Source organism: Pseudophryne corroboree, chromosome 2, assembly GCF_028390025.1.
Source record: "Pseudophryne corroboree isolate aPseCor3 chromosome 2, aPseCor3.hap2, whole genome shotgun sequence".
NCBI classification, from domain to species: Eukaryota; Metazoa; Chordata; class Amphibia; order Anura; family Myobatrachidae; genus Pseudophryne; species Pseudophryne corroboree.
The window spans coordinates 965,286,122-965,304,113 of NC_086445.1; the positions used below are offsets into that span (position 1 = coordinate 965,286,122).

The 17,992-nt window shown below is 45.5% G+C and overlaps 1 long non-coding RNA gene across 1 annotated transcript in view; it reads left to right on the plus strand.

Annotated features, from left to right (window-relative positions):
* The window catches only part of LOC135050156 (uncharacterized), an 876,439-nt gene that overhangs the window by 395,174 nt on the left and 463,273 nt on the right, over window positions 1-17,992 (plus strand). Inside the window, exon 6 of the long non-coding RNA XR_010241558.1 lies at window positions 17,063-17,111. This is a non-coding gene — a long non-coding RNA (uncharacterized LOC135050156). The remainder of the gene's footprint in view (window positions 1-17,062; window positions 17,112-17,992) is intronic.

Consider the following 17,992-nt stretch of genomic DNA (forward strand, 5'->3'; position numbering starts at 1 on the left):
CAGTTTTCCTGACTCCAGCCGTCCTGGAACCTATATTTTCAGGGCCCTGACCTCATCTAGCAACTTGGAGTCCTCCAAGTCCCTAGTAGGCGCAAGACACCACAATAAGCTGGTTCAGGTGAAACACTGACACCACCTTAGGGAGAGAACTGGGGACGAGTCCGCAGCTCTGCCCTGTCCGAATGGACAAACAGATATGGGCTTTTTTGAGAAAAAAACCACCAATTTGACACTCGCCTGGTCCAGGCCAGGTCCAAGAGCATGTTCACTTTTCATGTGAGATGCTTCAAATCCACAGATTTGACTGGTTTTAAACCAATGTGTTTTGAGGAATCCCAGAACTACGTTGAGATCCCACAGTGCCACTGGAGGCACAAAAGGGGGTTGTATATGCAATACTCCCTTGACAAACTTCTGGACTTCAGGAACTGAAGCCAATTCTTTCTGGAAGAAAAATCGACAGGGCCGAAATTTGAACCTTAATGGACCCCAATTTGAGGCCCATAGACACTCCTGTTTGCAAGAAATGCAGGAATCGACCGAGTTGAAATTTCTTCGTGGGGCCTTCCTGGCCTCACACCACGCAACATATTTTCGCCACATGTGGTGATAATGTTGTGCGGTCACCTCCTTTCTGGCTTTGACCAGGGTAGGAATGACCTCTTCCTGAATGCCTTTTCCCTTAGGATCCGGCGTTCCACCGCCATGCCGTCAAACGCAGCTGCGGTAAGTCTTGGAACAGACATGGTACTTGCTGAAACAAGTCCCTTCTTAGCGGCAGAGGCCATAAGTCCTCTGTGAGCATCTCTTGAAGTTCCGGGTACCAAGTCCTTCTTGGCCAATCCGGAGCCATGAGTATAGTTCTTACTCCTCTACGTCTTATAATTCTCAGTACCGTAGGTATGAAAAGCAGAGGATGGAACACATACACCGACTGGTACACCCACGGTGTTACCAGAACGTCCACAGCTATTGCCTGAGGGTCTCTTAACCTGGCGCAATACCTGTCCCGTTTTTTGTTCAGACGGGACGCCATCATGTCCACCTTTGGTAATTCCCAACGGTTTACAATTATGTGGAAAACTTCCCCATGAAGTTCCCACTCTGCCGGGTGGAGGTCGTGCCTACTGAGGAAGTCTGCTTCCCAGTTTCCATTCCCGGAATGAAACACTGCTGACAGTGTTATCACATGATTTTCCGCCCAGCGAAAAGTCCTTGCAGTTTTTGCCACTGCCCTCCTGCTTCTTGTGCCGCCCTGTCTATTTACGTGGGCGACTGCCGTGATGTTTTATCCCACTGGATCAATACCGGCTGACCTTGAAGCAGAGGTCTTGCTAAGCTTAGAGCATTATAAATTTACCCTTAGCTATATTTATGTGGAGAAAAATCTCCAGACTTGATCACACTCCCTGGAAATTTTTTCCTTGTGTGACTGCTCCCCAGCCTCTCGGGCTGGCCTCCGTGGTCACCAACATCCAAAACTGAATGCCGAATCTGCGGCCCTCTAGAAGATGAGCACTCTGTAACCACCACAGGAGAGACACCCTTGTCCTTGGATATAGGGTTATCCGCTGATGCATCTGAAGATGCGATCCGGACCATTTGTCCAGCAGATCCCACTGAAAAGTTCTTGCATGAAATCTGCCGACTGGAATTGCTTCGAAGGAAGTCACCATTTTTTTACCATGGCCCTTGTGCAATGATGCACTGATTTTAGGAGGTTCCTGACTAGCTCGGATAACTCCCTGGCTTTCTCTTCCGGGAGAAACACCTTTTTCTGGACTGTGTCCAGAATCATCCCTAAGCACAGGAGACTTGTTGTCGGGATCAGCTGCGATTTAGGAATATTTAGAATCCACTCCTGCTGTTGTAACAGTATCCGAGATAGTGCTACTCCGACCTCCAACTGTTCCCTGGACTTTGCCCTTATCAGGAGATCGTCCAAGTAAGGGATAATTAAGACGCCTTTTCTTCGAAGAAGAACCATCATTTCGGCCATTACCTTGGTAAAGACCCGGGGTGCCGTAGACAATCCAAACGGCAGCGTCTGAAACTGATAGTGACAGTTCTGTACCACGAACCTGAGGTACCCTTAGTGATAAGGGCAAATTTTGGACATGGAGGTAAGCATCCCTGATGTCTCGGGACACCAGATAGTCCCCTTCTTCCCGGTTCGTTATCACTGCTCTGAGTGACTCCATCTTGATTTGAACCTTTGTAAGTGTTCAAATTTTTTTAGATTTAGAATAGGTCTCACCTAGCCTTCTGGCTTCAGTACCACCATATAGTGTGGAATAATACCCCCTTTTCTTGTTGTAGGAGGGGTCATTTAATTATCACCTGCTGGGAATACAGCTCGTGAATTTTTTCCCATACTGCCTCCTTGTCGGAGGGAGACCTTGGTAAAGCAGACTTCAGGAGCCTGCGCAGGGGAAACGTCTCGACATTCCAAACTGTACCCCTGGGATACTACTTGTAGGATCCAGGGGTCCTGTACGGTCTCAGCGTCATGCTGAGAGCTTGTCAGAAGCGGTGGAACGCTTCTGTTCCTGGGAATGGGCTGCCTGCTGCAGTCTTCTTCCCTTTCCTCTATCCCTGGGCAGATATGACTCTTATAGGGACGAAAGGACTGAAGCTGAAAAGACGGTGTCTTTTTCTGCAGAGATGTGACTTAGGGTAAAAACGGTGGATTTTCCAGCAGTTGCCGTGGCCACCAGGTCCGATGGACCGACCCCAAATAACTCCTCTTCCTTTATACGGCAATACACCTTTGTGCCGTTTGGAATCTGCATCACCTGACCACTGTCGTGTCCATAAACATCTTCTGGCAGATATGGACATCGCACTTACTCTTGATGCCAGAGTGCAAATATCCCTCTGTGCATCTCGCATATATAGAAATACATCCTTTAAATGCTCTATAGTCAATAAAATACTGTCCCTGTCAAGGGTATCAATATTTTTAGTCAGGGAATCCGACCAAGCCACCCCAGCTCTGCACATCCAGGCTGAGGCGATCGCTGGTCGCAGTATAACACCAGTATGTGTGTATATACTTTTTATGATATTTTTCCAGCCTCCTGTCAGCTGGCTCCTTGAGGACGGCCCTATCTATAGACGGTACCGCCACTTGTTCTGATAAGCGTGTGAGCGCCTTATCCACCCTAAGGGGTGTTTCCCAACGCGCCCTAACTTCTGGCGGGAAAGGGTATACCGCCCATATTTTCTATCGGGGGGAACCCACGCATCATCACACACTTCATTTAATTTATCTGATTCAGGAAAAACTACGGTAGTTTTTTCACATCCCACATAATACCCTCTTTTGTGGTACTTGTAGTATCAGAAATATGTAACACCTCCTTCATTGCCCTTAACGTGTGGCCCTAATAAGGAATACGTTTGTTTCTTCACCGTCGACACTGGATTCAGTGTCCCTGTCTGTGTCTGTGTCGACCGACTAAAGTAAACGGGCGTTTTAAAAACCCCTGACGGTGTTTTTGAGACGTCTGGACCGGTACTAATTGTTTGTCGGCCGTCTCATGTCGTCAACCGACCTTGGCGCGTGTTGACATTATCACGTAATTCCCTAAATAAGCCATCCATTCCGGTGTCGACTCCCTAGAGAGTGACATCACCATTACAGGCAATTGCTCCGCCTCCTCACCAACATCGTCCTCATACATGTCGACACACACGTACCGACACACAGCACACACACAGGGAATGCTCTGATAGAGGACAGGACCCACTAGCCCTTTGGAGAGACAGAGGGAGAGTTTGCCAGCACACACCAAAAACGCTATAATTATATAGGGACAACCTTATATAAGTGTTTTCCCTTATAGCATCTTTTTTATATATTTCTAACGCCAAATTAGTGCCCCCCCTCTCTGTTTTAACCCTGTTTCTGTAGTGCAGTGCAGGGGAGAGCCTGGGAGCCTTCCCTCCAGCCTTTCTGTGAGGGAAAATGGCGCTGTGTGCTGAGGAGATAGGCCCCGCCCCTTTTTCGGCGGCCTCGTCTCCCGCTCTTAACGGATTCTGGCAGGGGTTAAATATCTCCATATAGCCCCCGGAGGCTATATGTGAGGTATTTTTAGCCAAAAAAGGTTTTCATTTGCCTCCCAGGGCGCCCCCCTCCCAGCGCCCTGCACCCTCAGTGACTGCCGTGTGAAGTGTGCTGAGAGGAAAATGGCGCACAGCTGCAGTGCTGTGCGCTACCTTAAGAAGACTGAGGAGTCTTCTGCCGCCGATTCTGGACCTCTTCTCGTTTCAGCATCTGCAAGGGGGCCGGCGGCGAGGCTCCGGTGACCATCCAGGCTGTACCTGTGATCGTCCCTCTGGAGCTAATGTCCAGTAGCCAAGAAGCCAATCCATCCTGCACGCAGGTGAGTTCACTTCTTCTCCCCTAAGTCCCTCGTTGCAGTGATCCTGTTGCCAGCAGGACTCACTGTAAAATAAAAAACCTAAGCTAAACTTTTCTAAGCAGCTCTTTAGGAGAGCATCCTAGATTGCACCCTTCTCGGCCGGGCACAAAAATCTAACTGAGGCTTGGAGGAGGGTCATAGGGGGAGGAGCCAGTGCACACCACCTGATCCTAAAGCTTTACTTTTTGTGCCCTGTCTCCTGCGGAGCCGCTATTCCCCATGGTCCTTTCAGGAACCCCAGCATCCACTAGGACGATAGAGAAATACCCTTCAGCGGGATACCAAACACCACCTTATAACCTTGTTCTGTCCCCTCCTATTCTGTAAAGGTGAATCCCTTTGTTCTGAAACCATTTAAACTGTTGTTACTTGCTGCTGTGGTGCAGGGAGGCTATGTGTACATTGTGCACTATTTGGATTAAAATATGTAATGTGTTTTGATAGCCTTCCGTGCATTCACAAACTCTACCGTAAATACTCATACCACGCGCTAATACGCGGGACTGCGGGAGCGACCATACGCAAGTTGCGGATATGCGCACGCACGACAGAACAAGTGCACGCAGGGAGGCCATCTGTGTGTATTTTGTACGTGATGTGTGTACTGCAATATTTTTCAACTTTGACAGTCCACCCTTTGGCAGTCACCAATAACTGCCACTATCTAATCACTAAACAGAAAAATATCTACACAATATCTACAGAAGTTTGGATGGTCGGGGGAGAGTGGTAGGTAGGAAATGTATGACCTAGTGGGATAGTAAAAAGCATGTATGTATGAATCCATGTCTGAGGGGCATGTATCATCGTGCCGTATATGTTCTAAATAAGCTTCGAGGTATTGCGAAGTATACATTAAATCCTTCTCATCCCGTATCAAGGGTCTGTAAATGGACCAACAAACACTATCGAGCTCTTTTCGGCTTCTTGTTAAAACAAATGGGGTGCACATTTAGTTGATGATACATGGAGGGGGAAACATATGTGAGTGCTAGTATATGTGGATATCACCTGTCGACTATGTGTGCTATTAACTGGAGGTTGCAGAGGTGAAGATAAGACACATATCTAAAATACATTCATATAAACATTTTGGGTAGGGCAGATGTCTTTTCCGGATGGATGTATCTGGGCAGAGGGGGAAACAAAAGAAAAATGGGTGAAAGAAACAGGCCATGAAATTCATTTGCAATCCTTATCATAACACTCTCTATGGATGGGTCATAAATTAAATCTGCTGCTATAACAGCGCCCTCGCTCCTTAGACTCATCAACTTTGTACAGTGCTGGCGCCGCGTCAGAATTCAAACACACCTAAATATCAAACCAACAATTATGACGACTCCCAGGATACAAAGGAGAAACTTCCCTACACTCATAATAACATTTTGAGCCCACTCTCCTAAACCTGAGAACCAATTTCGTGGGTTCAACCATAAGACCCAGCCGGTCAGTTCATTACTCACAGTCGCCAAGGTAAGGTTGTGTTTCCTCCTGAACTCCCCCTTCAACTGCAAGATATCGTCCATCTTTTGATCGATAATCTCCGTTGGATCATCAGTACTGTTCGTAATATACGTACAGCACTTCACCCCATTGAGTTGCCAGAGTAACACAGTACCCACCTATCACGGCTGTGATATAATTTAGGACCATCCTGTGCTGAATCAGTTCCTTCTTGTAAGCTTGTAACTCCCTTCCCGTATACCTGAAGGTGTCGTCATACATCTCAGTGATATTATCTATCAAGTTCGCTAGCGCATGGATATACCTATAATTTATAATTCCTCTGGCAGTACGGGTGATGTCTAATGCGAGTAGGAATTGAATCCCGGTGGATTCGTGGATCAAATCAGAGGCTGTGTGCTCTGTTCTATCTATGAGGTGTCTCTTGATAATGTGTTCATAGTGAGTATGAGTATAAGGAGCCTGAGCACTGCGGTGAACGTCTTTCATCTTGTCATGGGTTATGGTCATGACCTCTGGTAGTACTCTCCCAATATAACACAATCCCTCTGAGCTCGGGGCAAGCCACTTGTACGCCTTCCTCCCACATATGAAATAGGCATCATCTGGGAGAACATAGGGGACAAAATATAACATCACCATATTACAAATTTTCCAAGTAAAGAAACCTATCCCTAGTTCTCCCATCTGCTCAGTACAAGTATCGGGCTGGATGATATGAGCACAATACCCTGGCGATACTTTTCCAACCCACATGGTATTGCTTCCACCAGTATAACTATACCGAAAATACCTCCCACTGTTGGCTATTTGGCGTACAAGTTCAGAGTCTATGGGTATCCTATCAGCTCTGTGTGAAAAGGTCATTGTCTGGTTATTCCACGTCACTTTCCAATTTCCCGGTTTTTGGTAATTGGAAATATTAAAACATAATAAGGATCTGTCTACATGATACTGGTGGAGCTTCAAACTAGGGGGCCTAGAAATATTTAATTTCTTGTCCACCGGTCTCCCACCCCGCAATTCGAGTACCTCATCTATTGCTAAATGGTACGGTACTAATCCTGACTTGCTCTGACCTTGAGGTACCTGTGAGCACACCCAGCATTCTGTCTGGTTTAAGACCTTACCCACTAGTGAGTGGTAATCACTCAACGGATGACGGTCCATGTCGATATTAAGGTTGGACTGACATCTCTGGATGCACCCATCCTCAACTATATTCTCACAATTCCTACAAATACAATATTCATCAGACAATAACCCTTCACAGTGCCTCCGAGCTCCTTGACTACCAGAGCGCTTACTGATGCCAGCCTTTACTAAAGTTATGTGCTGATCCTGAGATCCTACAAATTCATACTTGCCATCAGAACCCATTCCAGATCCCTGCTCGACCTCTCTGGGACCCTCACAAAAACAAACTGTCCTTATCAAAACCAGAGTTACTAATAGAACCCGAAACGCAGTCTCTTGTGATCGATCCATTTCGTTAGGGGAAAGAAGGAAAATAAGAAGGAGAAAAGAAAGGAGAAATGCAGGGGGAGGTGAAAAAAGAAAGTGGTACGACAACCGTTCTATCTCTTGTTACTCTCTGTGCTCAGATGCCCTTCAACAGTCCTGCCTCTCAACTTTCCCGGAACAGACACTTCAGTGATACGAGATTCTCTACACTCTGCTCTTTGTCACGAGTTCTCTCTGGGTCAACGACCTTCTTGCAGTGGGACGAGTGGATCCAAGTCTCTCTTTCGGCGACCTTCAATGCTGTTGTGCTGGTTAACAAGACTTGATACGGTCCTTCCCACCTGTCTATGAGGCAACCTGAGCGTAAGAAATTTTGAATCATCACATAATCCCCAGGTTCAATGTCATGACAATTACTGTTCGGCAGGTCAGGAATCACCAGCTTTAAATTTCTTTATTGATTTCTCAGCTGCTGGCTCATCCCAACCAAATATTTCACAGTCACTTCATTATTACATTTCAAATCATCCTTGGGGTCTATCATTACATGAGGTTGTCGACCAAAAAGAATTTCAAAGGGTGATAGGTTAAGGGGAGACCTGGGAGTGGTTCTGATGCTGTACAACACTAGTGGCAAAGCTTCTGGCCACGACAATCCAGTTTCAGACATTAATTTGCTCAGCTTGTTCTTAATAGTGCTATTCACTCTCTCCACCTTTGTACTCGCCTGTGGGCGGTACGGAGTATGCAGCTTGCTATTAATTCCCATCAGTTTGCACATGACCTGAAAGACTTCACCTGTAAAATGGGTACCCCTATCACTTTCAATTATTCTAGGGATACCATATCTACACACAAATTCCTGCACAATTTTCTTTGCAGTGAACGTAGCAGTATTTGTGGCAGCAGGGAACGCTTCTACCCAATTTGAAAATACGTCAATACAAACTAACACATATTTTAAATTCCTACAGGGTGGTAACTGTATGAAATCGATTTGTATTACCTGAAAAGGGCCGTCTGTCGGAGGGATATGGGATGGCTCTGTTGGTATTGACTTTCCAATATTCTTCCTCAAGCAAGTAAAACATGTCATTGCTCTCTTACCTGCATGAGAAGAGAATCCTGGCGCACACCAGTAGGCTCTCACCAGCTTACACATACCCTCTTTACCCAGATGAGTCAGACCGTGTGCCGCCTCAGCTAAGCTTGGAAGATATGCTCTGGGGGCTACTGGCTTACCTTGTCCACCTGTCCACAGTCCCGAGGATTCCTGGCCATATCCCTTTGACCTCCAGACTGCCTTTTCCTGTAGAGAACACAAATCTTGCATTTCAATTAATTGTGTGTTGATCGTGTTAAATGTCATCAGTGATGTGATGTTCGTTTGTATGGGGGTGCTGGCTACTGATTTAGCAGCTTCATCTGCCCGGCTGTTACAAAGTGAAATTGGGTCTTGGTTGTAAGTATGTGATTTGCACTTGATAACAGCCACTCTGTCTGGTTCTTGTATCGCTGTTAGAAGTCTTTTTATGTGGGACGCATGCGCTACGGGTGTGCCAGCTGCCGTCATGAAATTTCTGAGGCGCCATAGGACCTGAAATCATGCACCACTCCAAAGGCATACCTAGAGTCTGTGTATATATTAGCTGACTTACCCTTGGCCAATTCACACGCTCTGGTTAGGGCGACCAACTCAGCAACGTGTGCTGAGTGAGGTGGGCCCACGGGTTCAGCTTCTATGATACCTCTGTCGTCTACAACTGCGTATCCAGTGCACAGGTCTCCCGAGTCCGTTTGTCTATGGCAGCTACCATCAGTGTAAAAGGTAAAGTCTACCCCTTCCAGTGGGTTGTCACTGATGTCAGGTCTCGCTGTGAAAGTCTGATTCAGGTATTCCATACAATCATGCGTATCAGTGTCTGCACCAAATCCTCCTTCACCATCATTCTCATCCTCCACCCTTTGTGCCTGTCCAGGCACACTTGGCAAGTAAGTTGCAGGATTTAGTGAGCTGCATCTCTTAATGGTGATGTTGACAGGGGCCATCAGTGATAATTCCCACTTTGTAAACCGAGCAGATGAGACATGTCTGGTTTGGGCTGAGTTTAGCAAGGCTGATACTGCATGAGGTGTATGAATGGTCAGTTCATGTCCTAACACTACGTCCTCGCTTTTATTTACCAGCAAAGCTATCGCTGCAACACTTCGCAAGCAAGTGGGGAGAGACCTCGCTACAGTGTCCAACTGTGCACTGTAGTATGCTACCGGTCTGCTGGCATCACCATGTCTCTGTGTTAAAACTCCTGCTGCGCACCCTGCACTTTCTGTACCGTATAATTCGAAGGGCTTCTCATTATCTGGCATACCTAATGCAGGTGCCTGTGATAGGCACTGTTTGAGTCTCTCAAATGCCAGTTCGGACTCATCTGTGTACGAGACCCATTCTGGTTTGTTTGAAGAGACCATTTCTTGCAAAGGTAAAGCCAGTATAGAGAACCCTGGAATCCAGTTTCGGCAGTACCCACACATTCCAAGGAAAGTGCGGATCTGTTGCTGCGTTTGCGGCAGAGTCATGTCGCGAATCACCTGTATTCTATCAGCGGTGAGGTGTCTAAGTCCTTGAGTCAAGCAATGTCCCAAATATTTTACCCTGGTCTGGCACAGCTGCAACTTATCCTTTGAAACCTTGTGTCCCGTTTGGGAAAGATGAAACAGAAGCTGTTTTGTGTCTTTCAAGGATGATTCGAGTGAGTCAGAACACAACAATAAGTCATCGACATACTGTATTAGCACTGATCCGCTCTCAGGTTGAAAGGATTGTAAACAGTCATGCAAGGCCTGGGAGAAAATACTCGGGCTGTCAATGAAGCCTGGGGAAGACGAGTCCAGGTGTACTGTACTCCTCTGTATGTAAATGCAAAGAGGTATTGGCTGTCAGGGTGCAGCGGGACAGAAAAGAAAGCAGAACAGAGGTCAATAACAGTGAAAAATTTCGCAGTAGGGGGAATTTGCATGAGGATGACAGCTGGATTGGGCGCTACGGGGAGTTGGCTCTCAACTATCTTGTTTACTCCCCTTAGATCCTGCACTAGCCTGTAACCCCTCCCCTTACTCTTTTTCACAGGGAAGATGGGACTATTGGCAGTGCTGGACGTCCTGACTAGGATGCCCTGTTGTAGCAAGCGCTCTATGACGGGGTACACTCCTAATTCTACCTCTGGCTTCAGAGGATACTGAGGGATTTTTGGAGCTATCCTACCATCTTTTACTTGCACTACTACTGGAGCTACATTCGCCATCAATCCAGTGTCTTGTCCATCTTTGGTCCAAAGGGAACCCGGTATTTGTGAGATCATTTCCACTACCTTTGATGGACACTTGTCTATAACAGCAGAGTGCGACATTAGCCTTTAAGGGTGTTCTAATATATCTTGCACTTCTTGAACGTGATTCTCGGGTATATCCAAGAAGACACCCTCAGGAGTACAATTTATGACACACCGCATTTTACACAATAAATCTCTGCCGAGCAGATTAGTTGGAGCCGATGCAGCCAGCAGAAAAAAGTGTTTGGTCTGCAGGGGCCCTATCGTAATCTCTGCCGGTCTACTCAACGGGTAGTGTTGCACCGTTCCTGTTACTCCCATTGCCGAAATTGTTTTACCCGTGGTTTTTATACCTACAGTCGAATTTAGCACTGACCTGGCCGCCCCTGTATCTACAAGAAAAGGTAATGGTACACCAGCTACATCAACCGTGACCTCAGGTTCACTACCAAGGCTAGCAATCAACTTCACTGGCTGCAGACTACAGGTGTGGCCCAACCCCTATTGTGTGTTGAGACCCTCCCGCAGCGCATTGGCAGCTACGATATGTGGGGGAGGTAGCTGAGAATTTCCGGAGGTCTACCCATCTCTCCTTGGTGGGTACCTCCTTGTTTCCCCTGCATGTGGCTCGTAACTTCTCCTATGTGGTCCCTGATCCCAATTATGTGAGTAGTAGTGTGGTTCGTATTCTCTGTCTAGGGGTCTATCTTGGCTATGCGCTCTACTACTCTTACAGTCAAAATGCCCTTCCTTCCTACAAATGTAACATGTTCTAGGTCTGTCCCAAACAACAGGGGTCCGGGTTTTCGGCTGATGGGGTTTTGCCGTAAGGGCCTGTATACTTACCGTCATCAGTTTTTCCCCCTGTGACTCCCTGTGTTTAATGATGTTCCTATTATGCTCGATAGCGGACTCTCTCAATGCAGCCACCGAGATACCTCTCCAGTTTGGTAGAGAGGTCTGTACCCTTGTTCTGAGTGCCTCCTTCAACCCGTCCATTAATACTGAAACAGCTACCTCCCTATGATGTACATTGTCTCTAATGTCCTCGATCCCAGTGTATCTAGCCATTTCCTGCAGTGCTCGATGGAAATATTCGGATGCCGTTTCACCTTCCTTTTGTCTTATGGAAAAGATTTTATTCCATTTGACAACAGTAGGGAAATATATTCCTAATTGCAGATTGATTTGTCGTACATTCTCCTGAGTGTACTCATCAGTGAGAGGTACTTCTGCGTCTAAGTTACAATCAGTTATAAATTTCGCGGGGTCAATATTGGAGGGTAAACATACCCGTAGCACTGTTCGCCAATCTTTGTTTGTGGGTTCGGTGGCATTACCTAACTCTTTAATGAACCTCTGGCATGCGACTAGATCTTTTCTGGGATCGGGAAATTCTGACATAATTGACCTTAATTCTGTCAGGGACCAGGGACAATGCATGGCAATGTTCCTGACGGGAGTTACTCCCTGAGCGTCAGTCTTCCCATTGGGGACTGCGATCACCCTGACAGGATTTAATTCAATTACATCATTTTGATTTGACTCTACAATGTGAGGTGCTATTGTCTCTGCATAATGTATGGTACCGTACTTACCTGTGGACACGACCTCACTTATCCCTCCACTAGGGGGCCTGACTACTGCTCTTGTTGGTTGGGCCGTGCCCACCTGAGTGTCTTGTATGGTGGCTGCTAGAGAGAGTGCCGATATCGTGCTGGGCTCATCTTCCTGCTTGCATCCTGGGGAAAATTTAAAATGGGATACAACTGGCAAGGGTTAGCATTAGTACATTTATCAATTACTCTCCTATCCTGTACCAATGTACCATTGTCTGTAGCCACTTTCTCCCCCACAATATATGGTGGTGGTGGTGCGGTCGCCATTATTTTCCCGCTAGGTTTGGAACCTAATGCGCGAGCTAATACCCTTTGCATATCCCCCTCCTGTTGCCATAAATTTAAACAGTCTGTATGGTTTAATCCTTTGTTTCTTGGATTTTATCAGACATATCCTTAACCTTAAGTTCTGTAATACCTCTGGTTCAAAGCTGCCCACCCTAGGGAATGGTACCCTATCATTGTTAGTCATACATACCCACTCATTGCATAAAACTTCTGTGTGTGAACCATATTTTTCACACATGATAAACCTTGCTGAGCCTTTTGGCCACAATTCTGCCTGAACCCTGTCTAAACGTCTCTTACTTGAGCAACTGGCTCCCATATTTGTGGGTCTCTTCTAATAATTTAAAAAAATTCCCACAAACACCAAAATACTCAATATAAGTAGACGGTGGAAGTATACCCGAGCACCTTCCACTCGCTCTCGCCCACGCTGGCCAGTAAAACAATACACTGTTGGTAGCGGATCGCAATGTACCCAACTTAGGGCTCCTATCAGACCTTACACCGTAATTTCTTTCGGTGGAAGTTCTGTTTGGAATATTTTCCTGAGAGAGGCAGTGAAAATTTCCTTTTCGGTATCTTTCAACTGGAATTGTTTGTAGGGTGAAAAACAGAGAAATTAGATAACTATATTTCACCCTTTCCAGTGAAGCCCACCAGGGAGATTTCCCGAAGTTATCAAAGAAAAACCCCTTTGTCTGTACAATCACGTCTGCGTATGCTCTTCCACAGCGCATATGACACAATAATATCACGTTGCGCTGTGCAGAACAAACGAACATGTGATGCAATAGCACAGCCTATAGATACTAGTTATCTATATGCCCTACGCTTGCTGTAGACCACCTAGCCTAGACCACTTCAGACCACTAAGAGTTGTATGGGATACCACTCAGTCCACTAAGACCACCTAGTTAATAATGCAGGGTTGCGAACCCTACGCCACCGGGCCTCTACTAACCCAGTGTGTCCACCTAGACCACCTAGCTTAGACCACCTAGACCACTTCAGTTCTTGGGTTCAGTATCCACTCACTCCTGCACTGTATACCTACTGCGTCAACTGCTAGTCCTGTGGTATACCTGGTTAATAAACCAATCCTGGTTAAGTTATTCATCATGTGGACTGACCTCCATTATACACTGCTGACACCAATATTGATGCCTATAGGTTCTTCCAATACCATCAGCCTAAGGGGGTTGGGGGCTTGGCTATCACTTTACTAAATGGTTTGGACCTGGCTTACATTCTGCATGACCATCGGGCTCCACAAGTGTAAGTTTAGGCTGCCGGAGAGGGATTTCATGATCCATCACCGGCTAAAAATTTACTATACTGTATAATTTACAATGGACAACATTATCTCAAGATTACGCTGGATATCAGGGTATTTAGGGGGACATGTACTAAGCAGTGATAAAAGTGGAGAAGTGAGCCGGTGGAGAAGTTGCCCATGACAACCAATCAGCTGCTCTGTATACTTTTATATTATGCAAATTATAAATGTTACGTCAATGCTGATTGGTTGCCATGGGCAACTTCACCACTGACTCACTTCTCCACTTTTATCACTGCTTAGTACATGTCCCATTAAGCTCCAAAAAGCTTGGATGCCGCCCCTTTTAGAAAAAAATATGGGCTCTGCCGTTTCAAGCGTTACCTAGCGGAGCACAGTAGGGCCCAGATTTATCAAGCCTTGGAGAGTAATAATTTGCGCGGTGATAAAGTTACATCCAATGAGCTCCTAACTGCCATGTTACAGGCTGTGTTTGAAAAATGACCGGCGCTGGTTGGTTGGTACTTTATCACCATGCAATTTATCACTCTCCAAGGCTTGGTAAATCTGGGCCTAGATATCTCTGATAATCTCCTGCGTTCACCTTTTGGACTGCATGTGTGGCAAGCGGCATAAATAGGCCTTTTCAATGTTTTACATTTTCATAGCTGTTTAATGGAACCAGGCCGGCTCTGTTCCGTGCATTCGGAGAATATGATTGCTTTTCAAAGGATGCAAACAGCTGCGATTGACATTTGAGCTGGTAAATCTAACCATTTTATGATGGCAGAGGTTAGAAAAATATTGAAAGAATACGCGTACAACATATGGTTACCATAATGACATGACAGTGTAAAGTAAATACATAAAGTGTATACGAGATTACATTCTACTCTAGAACACTTAGGGAATTGCCGTACTGCGAGATTTTGGAATCGTGGACTTTTCTCCTTCTGGACAGTGTTTCTCAACCAGTGGAAATGTCATTGCTTTGCCAGACGTTCTTGTAAATAATAGAATTAAGCAATAATAATAATACAAGTGTACAAGAAGTTTTAATGTAATATTCATATAGAAATCGCTTAAGGTTTGCGCACAGCTCAATTCACAAAGCTGCTTTTTGTCTGCCATCAGCTTCTATTCATAACATGCTTGAGGTTCTACAAAAAAAATCCTAAAAAGCTTCCATGGAGGGTTTGCAGTTGTGGGGTCGCTGCAGAGTGAGCCCCTATTGCAGGCTCAGGCTTAAATCAGGTGGTGAAAGACAAAGTGCAGTGTAAATAATCTCTGAATAGCTGGATGTGATCTTTCAGATCCCCTATTTTATGATTCCAAGCATGTTGAGGCATCACCGGCATAAGTTGAAATTAAGTTCAAGTATTTTTATTAAAACATTACTAAGACACCCCCTTTTATATGGTTTTTTTTTCTAGAGTTTTTTTCTCTCTTTTTTTTCTATGTTTTCTAGAGGGGCGGATGGTTGGATGGTGGAAACATGACCAATTAGGAGGGAATGTGAAGTCTGTTTATAATGTTATTCAGTTTAATAAGTTGCAACTGCAAAATTGCATTATGAAACTATGGTATTATTATTTGCATGGAAGGAAACCTATGGGAAATACCATTCACAACAGAGTTGTTGGACATTGAGTTATATACATACTTGCCTACTTGTGAAAAAGCGTGTCAGGGAGATTGTGAAAGTAACACCTATCAGCGCGGATGTGTACTACTACATCTGAGAGGTGTGTCATAAACATGACTTACATCCAAATGTAAATGAGCCCAAAAGCTAGTAAGATCTACTTGTTGATGAAAAGACACTGATAGTTTGCAGGATTTGGTCGTGTATTGTGTTTTATAAGACGTTGCATATACTGTAAGTGGCCATGAGAATCCTAATTTAAAATGCAATTAGCCATAGGGATCATTGTGCCTTATAACTAATGTAGGGAAATGACACTGATGATCCCATGTGAATGTATTTAGCTCTGATTTCTTATTTTCCCCAAGAATGTAACAGTTACATAAAGGGGGAATTAGGGAGATTGCTTGTCTATTTAGGGAGTCAGGGAGATTGCTACTATTTCAGGAAGTCTCCTGCAGAATGCGGGAGGGTAGGCAACTACGGTTATATACCATTTATTACTATGCATGGATTCAGTTCAAGATGTGTACCTTGGGGTCTGATACAATGGCGGGGCCATCTTAACGTATAAGCACACTGACAGCTACTCAGGGCCACTTGATTCTAGGGGCAGTTGAGCAGGGGTGAGCAGAGTCAGGGGCCACAGACTGGTGCCTCCAGAGCTTCTTGGGAGGTAGGTACAGAATTCTACCAGGACACTGTGATTGTGAATTACACATGCGCAGAGCAGTCAGGCAGCATTCTCTACCTATAAATCTGAGCAGCCTGTGCCCTAGGACTGCAGCTTAGAACACATTCAGGAGCACCACCCCTTCGAATCCAGAATAAGACCGCTCATTTTTGGACTGCATATTCTTTATTGAGTATTCTCTGCCTGCCTGCCTACCAGCCTGCAGCCAGACAGTGAATGGCTGTCAGAATGCTGATTGGAGGATGGCTGGAGCTATCCACCAATCAAAGTGCTGACAGCCATTCACATATATTTTTTTCATTTATTCTCATGAATGGGTGGATAGGGGCCCCAGTCATTGTTTTGCCCAGGGCCTACAGTGTTGTTAAGACAGCTCTGTACAGAGGTGGATGGAATGCGGATGTCTTCACAGTCTCCCGATGTATTTTGTAGTGTGCATGTGTATGAGTCGCACATATATTGTGATGGATTATAGGGGCAGATATATTACAGCTTGGAGAGAAAGTGTAGAGAGATAAAGTATGAACCGATAAGTCTAGTGGGGGAGGTAATGGGGCCTGGCTACAAATATGCAGGCGTATGGCTACCGTTTTGTGGGCGTGCAGCACCCAGCGACTGTGTCCTTATACCAGTTTCATGGGCCCCAGCGCAGTTGTGATGATATTAAGAGCAATTCTAGGGTTGCTCAGAGGTCCGATAGTGAGACTGATCAAATGCTACATCTTATTATATGCAAGTGGCGGATTAGAGATGTGCTCGGGGTGTATAAGCTTATCAGGTGATGTGGTCTGTCTCGCGGCATTACGTCATGTGTACTTCAGTCTATTGATGTTTGTTATTTTCCTTTATTTAGATCTCCAAGGATTACATGATGTTCTGTGGCCACAGAAGCGCAGCACTGAGTAAGTAGGACTCACCCAAATATATATGCTTTATTTGCTTTGTTATTCTACTTTTTGGTTCTCTTCTCATGGTTTATGTCCATATCCTGAGCACTGGGTCCAAGGTAGCTGGAAGTCGCTCTGGAATAATGAATCTCTATTTAAAATTACAGTAAGTGTGAACAAATAAGAAGATGAAACATGGATGACAGAAAGTACAACTTGCTTTATTCTCAGCTGTACATGATCCTTCAGCTATTATGTTACAAACACCATATGCACTTCTACCTCCCAACATCTCACTCATGTGCTGAGTACTATACAGACCTGCCAACATCCCACTGGGGGAGGGGGGTGGATATTTGGACTGCACACCCTAACTCTAAACATAATGAGAGGTGCTACCATGCTGAGACTTGTAGTGCCACACACACACACAAAAAAGAAAATGCAGGTGCATATTCCAAACATTACTAATCAAAATAATTGTAAAAATTCTGCACTTGGACAATATGTAAATTTGGGGTTTTGAGTTTGACCAAACATATGTGCCTACCCACCACGTCCAGGTGACCTCATCAGGTAAGTCCATAACATTCCAGGGCACGGGATCCCCCCCCCCCCCCCCCCCCCCCCCCCCAGGCCAGCCCAACCAAACTGCCCCAAGGCACCACACTGGTGAGAGATAGCAAGTAAAGATGTTGGAGGGTGTTAGATAAGTAAGAATCATTGCTATGTGTTCAGAGTGTTACACAGGTGAGAGGGATTAATAAAAAGTGTTAAAAATGTTACATTGATAAAAAACAAATAAGGTGCAGAAGAGTGCTAAATGAAGTGTACATAATGAAGCAGCCCAGACAAACCAACCCATGAGGCCCTACGCCCCAAACATATCTCCAACA